This window comes from Bos taurus, chromosome 7 (assembly GCF_002263795.3).
Source record: "Bos taurus isolate L1 Dominette 01449 registration number 42190680 breed Hereford chromosome 7, ARS-UCD2.0, whole genome shotgun sequence".
NCBI lineage: Eukaryota > Metazoa > Chordata > Mammalia > Artiodactyla > Bovidae > Bos > Bos taurus.
In genome coordinates, this window is record NC_037334.1 from 74832054 (window position 1) to 74848373 (window position 16320).

Consider the following 16320-nt stretch of genomic DNA (forward strand, 5'->3'; position numbering starts at 1 on the left):
CATTGTGGTGAGAAAGCCCAGGAACAACTAGTTTAACTTCCAAGATACAGCCAATAACTCTAGATGCAGAAACCTTTGTATTAGTTCTAGAAGTTTATAATTTAATCCTCAGTCCCAGAAAAGCAAAGCATTTTATCCTGGATTGAGAGTTCTCTCCAGTTTTATATTGGATTGTAGAAAGAAAAGACTAGTTTCACAACTTTAGGCAAGTGGTTCTCACTGATCTTATGTTTCCTCATCTGCTATATAACTAACAGGTGGCAAGAGCCCTGATTATATAATCTGTATGGCTAGTTTGTGCTCTAGCATTTTACAATTCTTTACAGGCAGGTTAACATGTGTCTATTCTAAGCTTTAAAGGGAACCCTCTTACACTGTTGGTGGGAATGTAAATTGATACAGCCACTATGGAAAACACTATTGAGGTTCCTTTAAAAACTAGGAATAAAACTACCATATTACCCAGCAATACCACTACTGGGCATATACCCTGAGAAAATAATAATTGAAAAAGACACTTGTATCCCAATGTTCATAGCAGCACTATTTACAATAGTTAGGATATGGAAGCAACCTAGATGTCCATCGACAGATGGATGGAAAAGAAGTTGTGATTATATACAATGGAATATTACTCAGCCATAAAAGGACAGCAAGGAGATCAAACCAGTCAATCCTAAAGGAAATCCAAATCCAAATCGTCAATATTCATTGGAAAGACTGATGCTGAAGTTGAAGCTTCAATAATTTGGTCACCTAATGTGAAGAGCACACTCATTGGAAAAGGCCCTGATGCTAGGAAAGACTGAAGCAAAAGGAGTACGGGGTGACAGAAGATGAGATGGTTGGATGGCATCATTGACTCAATGGACATAAGTCTAAGCAAACTCCAGGAGACAGTGAAGGACAGGGAAGCCTGGTGTGCTGTAGTCCACGGGGTCACAAACAGTCGGATGCAACTGAACAACAACAAAAAAGAAATGCATTTGAGTCCGTTCTACTGAGGTGGATGAACCTAGACCCTGTTATACAGAGTGAGGTAAGTCAAAAAGAGAAACATTTCATATATTAATTCATATATATGGAATCTAGAAAAATGGTACTGACAAACTATTCACATGGCAGGAACAGAGACACAGATATAAAGAACAGACTTGTGGACACAGCAGGGGAAGGAGAGGGAGGGGCGAACTGAGAGAGTAGCATACGCATTACCATATGTAAAATAGATAGCTGATAGGAGGCTGCTATATAACACAGGGAGTGCAACATGGTTCTCTGTGACAACCTAGAGGGGTGGGGTGGGGTGGGAGGTGGGGGAGGGGAGGTTTAAGAGGGAGGGGACATATGTATACCTATGGCTGATTCATGTTGTTGTATGGCAGAAGCCAATACAATAGTACAAAGCAATTATTCTCCAGTTAAAAATAAATTCTGATCCAAAATAGCAGGGCCATAATAGAATTTACTAAAATAGTTTTGGCCAAATACACAACACCCTGAAGTTTCAAGGAGATCCAACCAGTCCTTCTAAAGGAGATCAGTCCTGGGTGTTCTTTGGAAGGAATGATGCTAAAGCTGAAACTCTAGTACTTTGGCCACATCATGCGAAGATTTGACTCATTGGAAAAGACCCTGATGCTAGGAGGGATTGGGGGCAGGAGGAGAAGGGGACGACACAGGATGAGATGGCTGGATGGCATCACCGACTCAATGGACGTGGGTTTGGGTGAACTCCGGGAGTTGGTGATGGACAGGGAGGCCTGGCATGCTGCAATTCATGGGGTCACAAAGAGTCGGACACGACTGAGCGACTGAACTGAACTGAACTGAAGTATTACTTGATAAGACTAGTTTTCAATGAATCCTGTCACTGATAAATTAAGTATTTGCATATAAAGATTAATCATGTCAAGTTATTTTGTAATTCAGAAATTTTATTTTCCAAAAAGAATAAAAAGAAAGTAAACTCTGATTACTTAAAATGGGCTTGAGAAATATGTGCTAAGGGTTTTACATGTGCCAAATAAGTGGAAATCATGAAAATAAAAATTCTGGACTATCAGTCTAGAGCAGGTGCCGCTGGTTGCCTGCCCATATCCCTCGGGTCCTGTTACTTCAGTGTGCTCCTGTGCAAATACCAACTGGCAGAATCTGCAGTTCTTTGCCCAGGAACCTTTGAAGACTTGGAAGTCTGCCATGACTAACACTTCTACCCCAGGGAACAGTCTAAATCAACGGCTGAATGGAGTTGCACTGTAAATACCCAGCTTGCTCCCCCAGAAGGCAAGGTATATTTCACACTGTTTTTTCAGAATTTCCCAGAGGTGTTAAGATCAGTGACCAATAGCAGTGGCTGTCTTGATATATCACTGGCTTCATATATAGCCACCTCACCTTCCTTGAGTGTTTTCCCACCTTTCCTACTCATGTTTCCCGCACCTACCAAACAAACTACTTGCACTCAAGTCCTTCTCTTATCTCAAAATCTGGCCCTAGAGGGCTAGAGGGACCCAAACTAAGACTGACTACCAGAAACAGATTGATCTCATTGTGCAAATAAATCTTATGGTTTTGTCCTTTCATTTCAGTTCAGTTTAGTTGCTCAGTCGTGTCCAACTCTTTGTGATCCCATGAATCGCAGCACGCCAGGCCTCCCTGTCCATCACCAACTCCTGGAGTTCACTCAAACTCATGTCCATCGAGTTGGTGATGCCATCCAGCCATCTCATCCTCTGTCGTCCCCTTCTCCTCCTGCCCCCAGTCCCTCCCAGCATCAGGGTCTTTTCCAATGAGTCAACTCTTCGCATGATGTGGCCAAAGTATTGGAGTTTCAGCTTTAGCATCATTCCTTCCAATGAACACACAGGGCTGATCTCCTTTAGGATGGACTGGTTGGACTTCCTTGCAGTCCAAGGGACTCTCAAGAGTTTCTCCAACACCACAGTTCAAAAGCATCAATTCTTCGGTGCTCAGCTTTCTTACCACCCACTTAAATACACACTCAGGTTCTTTGCCCCAAATTAGGAACAAATTGTTCAGTTCAGTCACTCAGTCACGTCCGACTCTTTGTGACCCCATGGACTGCAGCATACCAGGCTTCCCTGTCCATCACCAACTCCCGGAGCTTGCTCAAACTCAGGTCCATCAAGTCAGTGATATCATCCAACCATTTCATCTTCTGTCGTCCCCTTCTCCTCCTGCCTTCAATCCTTCCCAGCATCAGGGTCTTTTCAATGAGTCAATTCTTCACAAGTGGTGGCCAAAGTATTGGAGTTTCAGCTTCAGCATTAGGCCTTCCAATGAATATTCAGGACTGATTTCCTTTAGGATTGACTGCTTTGATCTCCTTGCAGTCCAAGGGACTCTAAAAGACTCTTCTCCAACACCACAGTTCAAAAGCATGAACATTTTGGTGCTTAGGTTTCTCTATAACTCAACTCTCACATCCACACATGATGGAAAAACCATAGCTTTGACTAGATGGACCTTTATCAGCAAGGTGATGTCTCTGCTTTTTAATATGCTGTATAGGTTTGGCATAGCTTTTCTTCCAAGGAGCAAGTGTCTTTTAATTTCATGGCTGCAGTCACTATCTGCAGTGATTTTGGAGCCCAAGAAAATAGTCTGTCACTGCTTCTATTGTTTTCCCATCTATTTGCCATGCAGTGGTGGGACTGGATGCCATGGTCTTCATTTTCTGAATGCTAAATATAAGCCAGCTTTTTCACCCTCCTCTTTCACTTTCATCAAGAAGCTCTTCTGTACATCTTCATTTTCTACCATAAAGGTGGTGTCATCTGCATATCTGAGGTTATTGATATTTCTCCCTGCAATCTTGATTCCAGCTTGTGCTTCATCCAGCCCAGCATTTTGCATGATGTACTCTGCATATAAGTTAAATAAGTGGGGTGACAATGTATAGCCTTGATGTACTCCTTTCCCTATTTGGAACCAGTCCATTGTTCCATGTCCAGTTCTAACTGTTGCTTTCTGACCTGTGTACAGATTTCTCAGGAGGCAGGTAAGGTAGGCTGGTATTCCCATCTCTTCAAGAATTTTCCACAGTTTGTTGTGATCCACACAAAGGCTTTGGCATAGTCAATAAAGCAGAAGTAGATGTTTTTCTGGAACTCTCTTGCTTTTTCTTTGATCCAACAGATGTTGGCAATTTGATCTCTGGTTCCTCTGCCTTTTCTAAATCCAGCTTGAACATCTGGAGGTTCACGTTTGACATACTGTTGAAGCTTGGCTTGAAGAATCTTGAGCATTACTTTACTAGCACGTGAGATGAGTGCAATTGTGTCATAGTTTGAGCATTCTTTGGCATTGCCTTTCTTTGGGATTGGAATGAAAACTGACCTTTTCCAGTCTTGTAGCCCCTGTTGAGTTTTTCAAATTTGCTGGCATATTAAGTGCAGCACTTTCACAGCATCATCTTTCAGGATTTGAAATAGCTCAACTGGAATTCCATCACCTCCACTAGCTTTGTTTATAATGGTGTTCCTAAGGTCCACTTGACTTTGCATTCCAGGATGTCTGGCTCTAGGTGAGTGATCATACCATCATGATTATCTGGGTCATGAAGCTCTTTTTTGTACAGTTCTTCTATGTATTCTTGCCACCTCTTCTTAATATCTTCTGCTTCTGTTAGGTCCATACTATTTCTGTCCTTTATTGAGCCCATTTTTGCATGAAATGTTCCCTTGGTATCTCTAATTTTCTTGAAGAGATCTCTAGTCTTTCCCATTCTATTGTTTTACTCTATTTCTTTGCATTGATCACTGAGGAAGGTTGTCTTATCTCTCCTTGTTACTCTTTGGAACTCTGCATTCAAATGGGTATATCTTTCCTTTTCTCCTTTGCTTTTCACATTTCTTCTTTCCTCAGCTATTTGTAAGGCCTCCTCAGACAACTATTTTGCCTTTTTGCATTTCTTTTTCTTGGGGATGGTCTTGATAACTACCTCCTGTATAATGTCACAAACCTCCATCCATAGTTCATCAGGCACTCTGTCTATTATATCTGATCTCTTGAATCTATTTTTCACTTCCACTGTATAACCATAAGGGATTTGATTTAGGTCATTCAAGCTGGTTTTAGAAAAGGCAGAAGAACCAGAGATCAAATTGCCAACATCTGCTGGATCATAGAAAAAGCAAGAGAGTTCCAGAAAAACATCTATTTCTGCTTTATTGACTATGCCAAAGCCTTTGACTGTGTGGATCACAATAAACTGTGGAAAATTCTTCAAGAGATGGGAATACCAGACCACCTGATCTGCCTCTTGAGAAATTTGTATGCCGGTCAGGAAGCAACAGTTAGAATTGGACATGGAACAACAGACTGGTTACAAATAGGAAAAGGGGTTCGTCAAGGCTGTATATTGTCACCCTGTTTATTTAACTTATATGCAGAGTACATCATGAGAAACGCTGGACTGGAAGAAACACAAGCTGGAATCAAGATTGCAGGGAGAAATATCAATAACCTCAGATATGCAGATGACACCTCCCTTATGGCAAAAAGTGAAGAGGAACTCAAAAGCTTCTTGATGAAAGTGAAAGTGGAGAGCGAAAAAGTTGGCTTAAAACTCAACATTCAGAAAACGAAGATCGTGGCATCCGGTCCCACCACTTCATGGGAAATAGATGGGGAAACAGTGGAAACAGTGTCAGACTTTATTTTTCTGGGCTCCAAAATCACTACAGATGGTGACTGCAGCCATGAAATTAAAAGATGCTTACTCCTTGGAAGGAAAGTTATGACCAACCTAGATAGCATATTCAAAAGCAGAGACATTACTTTGCAAACAGAGGTTCGTCTAGTCAAGGCTATGGTTTTTCCAGTGGTCATGTATGGATGTGAGAGTTGGACTGTGAAGAAGGCTGAGCGCTGAAGAATTGATGCTTTTGAACTGTGGTGTTGGAGAAGACTCTTGAGAGTCCCTGGGACTGCAAGGAGATCCAACCAGTCCATTCTGAAGGAGATCAGCCCTGGGATTTCTTTGGAAGGAATGATGCTAAAGCTGAAACTCCAGTACTTTGGCCACCTCATGTGAAGAGTTGACTCATTGGAAAAGACTCTGATGCTGGGAGGGATTGGGGGCAGGAGGAGAAGGGGCCGACAGAGGATGAGATGGCTGGATGGCATCACTGACTCGATGGACGTGAGTCTGAGTGAACTCCGGGAGTTGGTGATGGACAAGGAGGCCTGGTGGGCTGCAATCCATGGGGTCGCAAAGAGTCAGACACGACTGAGCAACTGATCTGATCTGATATGATCTGACTAGTCTGGTGGGTTTCCCTACTTTCTTCAATTTAAGTCTGAATTTAGCAATAAGGAGTTCATGGTCTAAGCCACAGTCATCTCCCAGTCTTGTTTTTGCTGACTATATAAATCATCTCCAGCTTCAGTTGCAAAGAATATAATCAATTTGATTCCAGTATTGATCAACTGGTGATGTCCATGTGTAAAGTCTTCTCTTGTGTTGTTGGAAGAGGGTGTTGCTATGGGTTCTCTTGGCAAAACTCTGATAGCCTCTGCCTGCCTCATTTTGTACACCAAGGCCAAACTCGCCTGTTATGCCAGGTATCTCTTGACTTTCTACTTTTGCATTCCAGTCCCTTATGATGAAAACGACAACTATTGTTGGTGTTATTTCTAGAAGGTCTTGTAGGTGTTCATAGAACCATTCAACTTCAGCTTCTTCGTCATTTGTGGCTGGGGCATAGTCTTGGATTACTGGAGTCTTATATCTGCAATCCAAAAAGTAAAACCCACTTACAAAAGAAAAACAAACATGGATGCAAAACTTAACACTCACCATGAGAGCAAAGAACAGGACAGAAACTTTTTTCACAAATAAAGATATTATAGGATGGGGGAATGAAAGGAAGAGAATTAGCCCTTTGATTACCATGTTCCCTACTCTCAGGAGAATTCTGAAGATAAAAGACCTGGACAAGCATATTGTAGCAGGGTAGACATGAGTTAAGGGTTCATTCGGCTGAATAGTAGTTCTGAAACTAAAAGCAAAAATTGTGGCCGGGACACATGGATATAACATGCATGTAACACAAGTGGTTGGAACATAGTAGGAGCTCAGTGTGCATCTGTAAATATATAGTGAGAGATGGACCAGGCAGGTCTTAAAGGCTAAGACAGAGGAAGTCAACCCTCTATAACTAGCTCAAGACTAGTTAGAAAACTAAAAAGTCATTCATGTTGATCTATGGCAGAAACCAACACAATATTATAAAGCAATTATTCTTCAATTTAAAAAAAGTAAGTCAAAAAAATAGTTGAAAAAACCCATCAATACTTAGACTAAGATGCATCTGTAAAAATAGGTCACCCATATATGTTACAGGTACTCAGACTCTATAAGGTAGAACTTTTGTGTTCTAAAGTATTTTCATTGATTAAAAAAAGAAGAAGAAGAAAAAGTCATCCCATATTATCCCCTCCAGTTAGCAAGGAAGCCTGCTTGCTCAAAAACTCCACATTTATTGTATTTTAGAAACTTGGAAATAAGAATAGAAAGGGGACAGACATTCTCCAAAAGAAAGAAAGGGAAACTCCCATCATCCCAATGATGTTCTCATTATAAAGTACAAACCAAAGGCAAACTTAAAATGTTATCTTCAGAATGACTAAAGAATTAATTACTGTTGTAATATCTTAGTTCTTATGTATGAGAGCCAAAATTATAGCTTCCCAAATGTCTGTTCTCATATCTCTGAATAACTCATGAACACACTATAGGTCACAGGCATGCTACTTGTACCTGAGCATTATGGAGCCCCTCATATTAACAGGCCTGTTCCTAGGTCAAAATATTCTGAAGGAGGCAAAAGAAATATAACATTCAACCAATCCTAACCTTTTACATCACCTCTAGTTATAAAGACTTTGCTCATTCTCCTTCCCTTTCTTCTTCTCAGGTCTCTTGATAAATCTACTCCCCACGATTTTATCGTTGTGAATTTGGAGAACAGGTATAGTGGTATCTGACTGGAGGAAAGAGGATACCTCTAAAAGCAATGGACACATGGTTTGGGGCTTGGTAAGACAGGAAGTGAAAAAGTTGACTTAAAGCTCAACATTCAGAAAACGAAGATCATGGCATCCAGTCCCATCACTTCATGGGAATAGATGGGGAAACAGTGTCAGACTTTATTTTTCTGGGCTCCAAAATCACTGCAGATGGTAACTGCAGCCATGAAATTAAAAGACGCTTACTCCTTGGAAGGAAAGTTATGACCAACCTAGATAGCATATTGAAAAGCAGAGACATTACTTTGCCAACAAAAGTTCATCTAGTCAAGGCTATGGTTTTTCCAGTGGTCATGTATGGATGTGACAGTTGGACTGTGAAGAAGGCTGAGCGCCGAAGAATTGATGCTTTTGAACTGTGGTGTTGGAGAAGACTCTTGAGAGTCCCTTGGACTGCAAAGAGATCCAACCAGTCCATTCTGAAGGAGATCAGCCCTGGGATTTCTTTGGAAGGACTGATGCTAAAGCTGAAACTCCAGTACTTTGGCCACCTCATGTGAAGAGTTGACTCATTGGAAAACACTCTGATGCTGGGAGGGATTGGAGGCAAGAGGAGAAGGGGACGACAGAGGATGAGATGGCTGGATGGCATCACTGACTCGATGGACGTGAGTCTGAGTGAACTCCGGGAGTTGGTGATGGACAGGGAGGCCTGGTGTGCTGCGATTCATGGGGTCGCAAAGAGTTGGACACGACTGAGCGACTGATCTGATCTGATCTGATCTGAAGACAGGAAGTAAAGGGAGAGAATGAAACATTCAGGGATACTATGGTATATAAAAAATGAGAGAGGAAGGGGGATTTTATAACGTGTTGAATTACAGACTGTGATTCAAATATAAGTCATTCTAATATTTGTCTGGAAGTATAGGTTTAAAGTACAGTGTAGTATCAGAACAGTAACAGTATAGTATAGTATGGTACATACCTGCTCAGTGACTCAGTCATGTCTGACTCTTTGCAACCCCATGGATTATAACCCCCCAGGCTTCTCTGTCCGTGGGATTCTCCAGGCAAGAATACTGGAATGGGTTGCCATTTCCTATTCCAAGTATGGTGTGGTATGGTATATGGTATGGTATGGTATGGTATGATATGGTATGGTATAGTATTGTATAGTATAGTATAGTTACAGTATCATCTGGAATACTAGCCTAAGTTTCTTTCTCACCCGCTTCCTATCCTGAAACTATATACAATAATATTGATGGGTCCCCAGAGCACTATCAGGACAAGAAAAATAATTTATTAGAAAACCAAACTACCAAAGAGGCAATAAGCTATCATCTTTTCATCAACCACAATATCCCTCTGTCTCTAAAAGACAGATGTTTAAAGAGTGAAAATTTGAATATTTTATCTGGGAAAAGTGGGAATTTTATTTCAGCTTTCTGTGCATCACTAGGTTGCTGGAAATCATGGAAACCTAAATTACATAGGCAACAATTTCATGCATTGAGACCTCTCATAAGAAGAAACCAGCAATCCAATGTCAGCTCATATTATCCTCAACATTAACAAGGTGGCTGTAGAGTCATTCTAAGAAATGACTTTCTGCTCCTATTAGCAGACTTATTAGACTTTAGCTTCTGCTTCACAAGCATGTCACGAAACTAGTCTCCCAAAATGTGTATTAAAATGATACATCTTCCTTGCCAGTGTTTATACTCAAGTCAAAGTCTTTTTTAGAAAAGAACAAGAATACAAAAAATCTGAAGCCATGGCAGTTTGCACCTCTCCAGCAAAAGCAATCATCAAGGCAAATATTTATTGTTTGAGTTGTTGAATATAGATGTGTGGACAGAAGTTTAATGTCCATGCAATCTGTTTCCAGTGCATCAGCCATCACATTACAAATGACAAACAGGATTCTTTCTTGTTTAAAATGTGTCCCACACGCTCAGAATCAATCTTGATCAGCAGACTGTGGTATAATTTGGCAGTTCAGAGATGAGAAGATTATGGACACATTTCAATTAAAAAATAAATTCAGGAAAGACAACTTGTATGCATGATGTATCTAAAAATGCTTCTGAAAGACATTTAGAAATCTGCCAAGTCAACTCTGTGCAAAGAGTCTGGTCTACTTTGTCAAACAAGATAATGTAGATAAATTACGAGAAGCTACAGATAACCTTCCATTTTTTATACAACAAATTCCTGAAATATATTCAAAAACTGAATGTAAAAAAATAAAACCATCTGTGGAACCTTAGTTCTACCCATTACTAGTTAAAAGAACTTAAATTATTTAATGTCTCTAATTCATACACTTATACATTCAACACACATTTACTTCCTTCCTGTTATATGTCAGACACTGCTCTAGGGCTTGGGAAGTTAACAAGAGTTACAATCTCTGCCCTCACATTTTGAAATGAGAGAGGCAAAAAGGAGAACTGAAGACAAATGTATATCAGAACATGAAAATGTTAGAAAGAAAAATAAAACAGACTAGAGAATAGAATATGAATGATTGGATCGGGTATGTAGGTATTTAATAGATATTTTAGATATGTCCCGGTAAGGTGTCACCAAGATTACCCTGATGATAACCTGAAGAAAGTGAGGGAACAAGTGTGGATATTCATGGAAAGAAATGGCATTTCATGAGTGGCAAGTGCAAAGTCCCTGAGGCAAGACCATGAGGCAAAAAAAGAGATAAGGAAGGCAAAAGCAGAGAGGTAAAGGGCAAAGTGTTAGAAGAAGAGGTCAGGAAGTAATGGAATCAAACCTGGAAATAGACTTCTTAATTCATAGTAAAGACCCTAGAAAGAATAAGAAGTTATTAGAGGATTTTCAGAAAAGAGGTGATATCATCATACATTTGACAGGAATAATAATTTTTCCCCATGTGTGCTTAGTCATAAGTCATGTCTGACTCTTTGTGACCCCATGGTTTGTAGTCCATCAGGATTCTCCAGGAAACAATATGGAGTGGGTTTCCATTCCCTTCTCCAGGGGATCTTCCCAACCCAGGGATTGAACCTGGGTCTCCTGTATTACAGGCAGATACTTTATTGCCTGAGACACCAGGGAAGCCCATACATATGACAGGAATAATAACAATTCTTCCTCATAAGTTTACTGTAAAAATTAAGATAATTGACATAAAATGCTTCCTATAGTGCATAGCAAAGCTAAACATAAAACGTTAGCTGCTATAATTATTTTTGTTATTCAGATAGGGATTAGAAGAACATAATTAAAAAAGAAAATCATTGCACAGGTTGAGCTTTTTTAAATTTTTTCTTTATCCTTAAAAAATCAGAGTAACAATCCAAGGAAGGAAAGAAGAATGATAAAGAGATGCTTCAGTTCAAATATCAAGTGAAGATAATTTCTGATACATTTAAGGGCCTTTTTTAAAAAGTGGAGAAAAAGTTTTAAAGTACAAAGCAAAAGGATATGAAAATTTCCAGGTAAATGTCTCAATGCTCTAAGAACAAAAATAATTGGAAATCTATTTGAAGCAATTTGAATTGATGTTTCTTCCAACTTAGGGCCAAGAAGCAGCAGCAAAACTATTTGGAAGACTTTCAGCAAAGAGCAATACATAGTAAACAGAAAGGATTTGTTGTAAATAGATTCCAAGAAAGCTACTAATAGGCCTCCCTGCTGTGTGAGCAAGATGACTGAAACAAAATAAAGCAAACCTAAAGGTATTATTGCCGAGTTAAGCGGCCAGGCATAAAAATGTAGTAGCTGGATCTCAAAGAAAAAATAAACAGATCATGCTTAAAACATCATGAGAGTCAAAGGATGTTATATCTCTCCCAGTATATCATGACAGGTGTACAATAGGCATAAATGATATAAATATTGGAGAAGGATTTATGATTTGAACTCCCAGTGAACCTTCAAAGTACAGGATCGCACTTCACACACAGCCCAAGAAATAGTATATTGTATCTTTCGTTTTTATATCATTGTATGTATTTTATTGTTTTAAAAAGCATTTATTGATTACCTTTTATGTGCAAGGAGCTGTGGGAAAAAAAACTGCATAAGACACGGTTCTCATCACCCAAGAAACCCACAGATAACTAAGGGACACAAGGTATAGTCTCTATTTCACTGAACATAAGACACCATCAATTGGAATTAAAATAATAATTTTCTAGGAAAAAAAGAAAGTCAATAAATATACATGGTTTTTAAAATAAATTCCAATTTAAGACACATTAAAATCTGAAATAAATGGATACCTTAATATGTAAATATCTACATTGACAGGAAGCATAAGTGTCAAAGATGGGTTTTGAAATAACTGGATGTTATAGGAGCACAAAGGAAAAAGGTATTACTACTGGGTTAGAGGCGTTAGTAAAACCCAGATGATGCTAACATTTCAGCTGGGCTTTAAAAAAAAAGAAATAGAAAGTCTATAATGGTAATGATGGGGGAAAAAATATTTCAGGCAAGTTTAAATGGTAAGTAAGAAATGCATTCCAGGCAGATGAAATAGAACTTACAGAGTAAAAAATTACTTTGCACAGAGGAGCAGCTCATAAATTCAGATTGACTAAAGGAGGTTCATATTGGATTCAGTTGTAAGGGTTTTAAATATTAAATAAAGGACTGTAAACACTGCCTTGTCAGAAACTAGGAAGTTTTAAAACAAAGTATGCATTGTTCAAGAAGAATAACAAAACGCAATCCACAGTGAACTGGAGGGAGGCTGGGCTGCAAAGTTGAAGAGCAAAAGAGAATTTTCCATAAAACTCCAGGCCAGATAGGCCAAACCAGACCAGGCAGGTTAAAGACAGATGGTTGTGTCTATCTCTTTAGTGTGCTTTTACTCATATGCTTATAATTAATACATAATAACATGACATCAAAAGAATAAGAATTATGATTCAGATTTTAAAGAGGAAAAAGCCAAGAGAGAAAATTTGTGACTTTTTTTTTTACTACATACCATTCGAAAAATTCTTCAAGAGATGGGAATACCAGACCACCTGATCTGCCTCTTGAGAAATTTGTATGTAGGTCAGGAAGCAACAGTTAGAACTGGACATGGAACAACAGATTGGTTCCAAATAGGAAAAGGAGTTCATCAAGGCTGTATATTGTCACCCTGTTTATTTAACTTATATGCAGAGTACATCATGAGAAACGCTGGACTGGAAGAAACACAAGCTGGAATCAAGATTGCAGGGAGAAATCTCAATAACCTCAGATATGCAGATGACACCACCCTAATGGCAGAAAGTGAAGAGGAACTCAAAAGCCTCTTGATGAAAGTGAAAGTGGAGAGTGAAAAAGTTGGCTTAAAGCTCAACATTCAGAAAACAAAGATCATGGCATCCGGTCCCACTACTTCATGGGAAATAGATGGGGAAACAGTGGAAACAGTGTCAGACTTTATTTTTCTGGGCTCCAAAATCATTACAGATGGTGACTGCAGCCATGAAATTAAAAGACGCTTACTCCTTGGAAGGAAAGTTATGACCAACCTAGATAGCATATTCAAAAGCAGAGACATTACTTTGCAAACAGAGGTTCGTCTAGTCAAGGCTATGGTTTTTCCAGTGGTCATGTATGGATGTGAGAGTTGGACTGTGAAGAAGGCTGAGCACTGAAGAATTGATGCTTTTGAAGTGTGGTGTTGGAGAAGACTCTTGAGAGTCCCTTGGACTGCAAGGAGATCCAACCAGTCCATTCTGAAGGAGATCAGCCCTGGGATTTCTTTGGAAGGACTGATGCTAAAGCTGAAACTCCAGTACTTTGGCCACCTCATGTGAAGAGTTGACTCATTGGAAAAGACTCTGATGCTGGGAGGGATTGGGGGCAGGAGGAGAAGGGGACGACAGAGGATGAGATGGCTAGATGGCATCACTGACTCGATGGACGTGAGTCTGAGTGAACTCCGGGAGTTGGTGATGGACAGGGAGGCCTGGCGTGCTGCGATTCATGGGGTCGCAAGGAGTCGGACACGACTGAGCGACTGATCTGATCTGATGTTAAAAGATAAATTAAGTGATACTAAAAATTTTAAGTATATTTGAGCAAAAATAATCAGAATCGGGCAATGCCAAATCTTAAGCGGTTAAGAGTACTCTGCCAAGAAGATCCTGGAGAAAGACTTACAGAGAGAACATGCAGAAAGCAAAGTATTACATGGCTATAGCCTAAGGCTTAGTTGGCTGTGATTGGTTGTCCTTAGCATATTGATTTTGGAAACTTAAAAGCATTTATAGGCTTAGTTTGCTCATGTAGGCCACAACATTAGAGCCTTCTTAGTGTAAGGAGGCCCTTGTTTAATTAATTTAACAGTAGGCTAATTTCTAGTTAGCCCCAGAAAACAATTCAACTGCCCCCAGAGGGAAGATCTGATATTCTTATCCCAGCCTATCACCTAACTTCTATAATTTTCTGATCAGAAATTAAAGAGGGAATGCTTTAGGATGAACTGGATGTTCCAACTTGAAAGACAAAAAGGACTGTGAGCATAACGTGCGCAGTCCTTTGCTAAACAAGGATGGCTATAGTGACTCAGAGTTCAATCTCACGCTCTTGTTGACAATTTGGAGGGCTATGACAGCTTTTAAAGGCATTATCTCCATGCCCAGCCTGCAGCCATGTAATCAGAAAACTAAGACAGATGGCTGGGTGACTGCATAGGATGAGAGGTGAATCAAAATTTTGGCTATTTCATTAGTAAAATCAAGTTTATGGTGACCTGGAATTTCACGTTCCTATTTCAAAGAATAAAATATTTCTGAAGGAGATTAGATGTGTACATATGCTCAAAAGAAATTTCATTTAATGATGTTGGACAAATTACCAATCAAAACAGTCTAAATTCTCTAAGCATTGCTTGCATAGTGACACTGTTACTCAATTTGCAAGAGATTTCTTAGATAATAGAGCTAAAAAAAATAAGAGTCTTTGGGACAACTCTATCAGAGTCACCTTGTGTACTCAGTCACTAAGTTGTGTCTGACTCTTTGCAACCTCATGAACTATAGCCTACCAGGCTCCTCCATCCATGGGATTTTCCAGGCAAGTATACTGGAGTGGGTTGCCATATCCTTCTCTAGTCAGAGTCACTTTGAGTGATCCATAATTCAGATTGCAAATCAGGTGGAACAGAGTCAGGTTTGGAAATACATGTCAATCAGATTTGGAAAACACTGCCCCAAGATACACTGTGACTAACGGATAGTTCACACTGAGTCATGAGAAGAGACTAGGTTTTTTCTCTTCATGCTATAATAATTTACATCTTCAAATATATTCCAAGTCATATTCTTTGGCAAGAAACCAATCGCTATCTTTCAAAATAACTACACTAATTTTGATACTAAACACATAAAAAAACTGTGCATTCTTTTCTGTCTGGTATCTTTCATGATGATCCACATCAGGTTTTATAGAAGTAGCATGTTCCTTTTTATTGCTGAGTATAATAAGAAGGTTGGGAAGGAAGAGCAATCCAGACCACAAGTAGGGTTTTTCAATCATGAAAAGTATTTGTAATTAGTAAATATTTACATATTTGTGCACAAATATATGTACACTTTCATGTATATGCATCCTATAAGGCTCATATATGGATTCAAGATTATTCTATTTATAGTTATACAGTTTATGATGACATTTTATTGGTTTGCGACAACTTCTGTTTATACTAAGTCCCCCAAAAGGTGTTGTGTTCAATAAAGAAAAGAACAAAAAAGTCTCATTTTTGCCAAGTTCTTTGCAGGATGGCCCTGATAATCACTGCATTAATGATGGATCCACTCCATGGTTCTAGTAAAAGACCTATGGGTTCATGAGTATTCTAATGAACAAAACACAAATGTTTCATAGGAATTTTGTATAAATTCTAAAGAATTCATCAGGGAATATGCTGGAGAAAAAATATTCTAAAGCAAGTCTCTACAAACTTTTTCCATGGAAAGTCAGATAGAAAATAGTTTAGGCTTTGTGAGTCATACAGTGCCTATCACAACTACTCAACTCTGCCACTGAAGCATAAAAGCAGCCACAGATGTAGGTAAAGGGACAAGCACATCTATGTTCCAACAAAACTTTATTAAAACAGGCAATTACCAACACCCATTAGAACCTCCAAAATCTAAAACACTGGCAACACCAGCATCTGGCAAGTTCATGGAACATTAGGGATTCTCATTCCTTACTGGTGGAGATGCAAAATGGTAATCACTTTGGAAGACAATTTGGTGGTTTCTTACAAAAGTAAACACTCTTACCAGACAGTACAGAAATGATGCTCCTTGATATTTACTCAAG

The 16320-nt window shown here is 39.3% G+C and overlaps 1 long non-coding RNA gene across 1 annotated transcript in view; it reads right to left on the bottom strand.

The window, feature by feature from the left end:
* The window catches only part of LOC132345787 (uncharacterized), a 203568-nt gene continuing 187248 nt past the window's right edge, over window positions 1-16320 (bottom strand). Inside the window, exon 3 of the long non-coding RNA XR_009495340.1 lies at window positions 1-6758. This is a non-coding gene — a long non-coding RNA (uncharacterized lncRNA). The remainder of the gene's footprint in view (window positions 6759-16320) is intronic.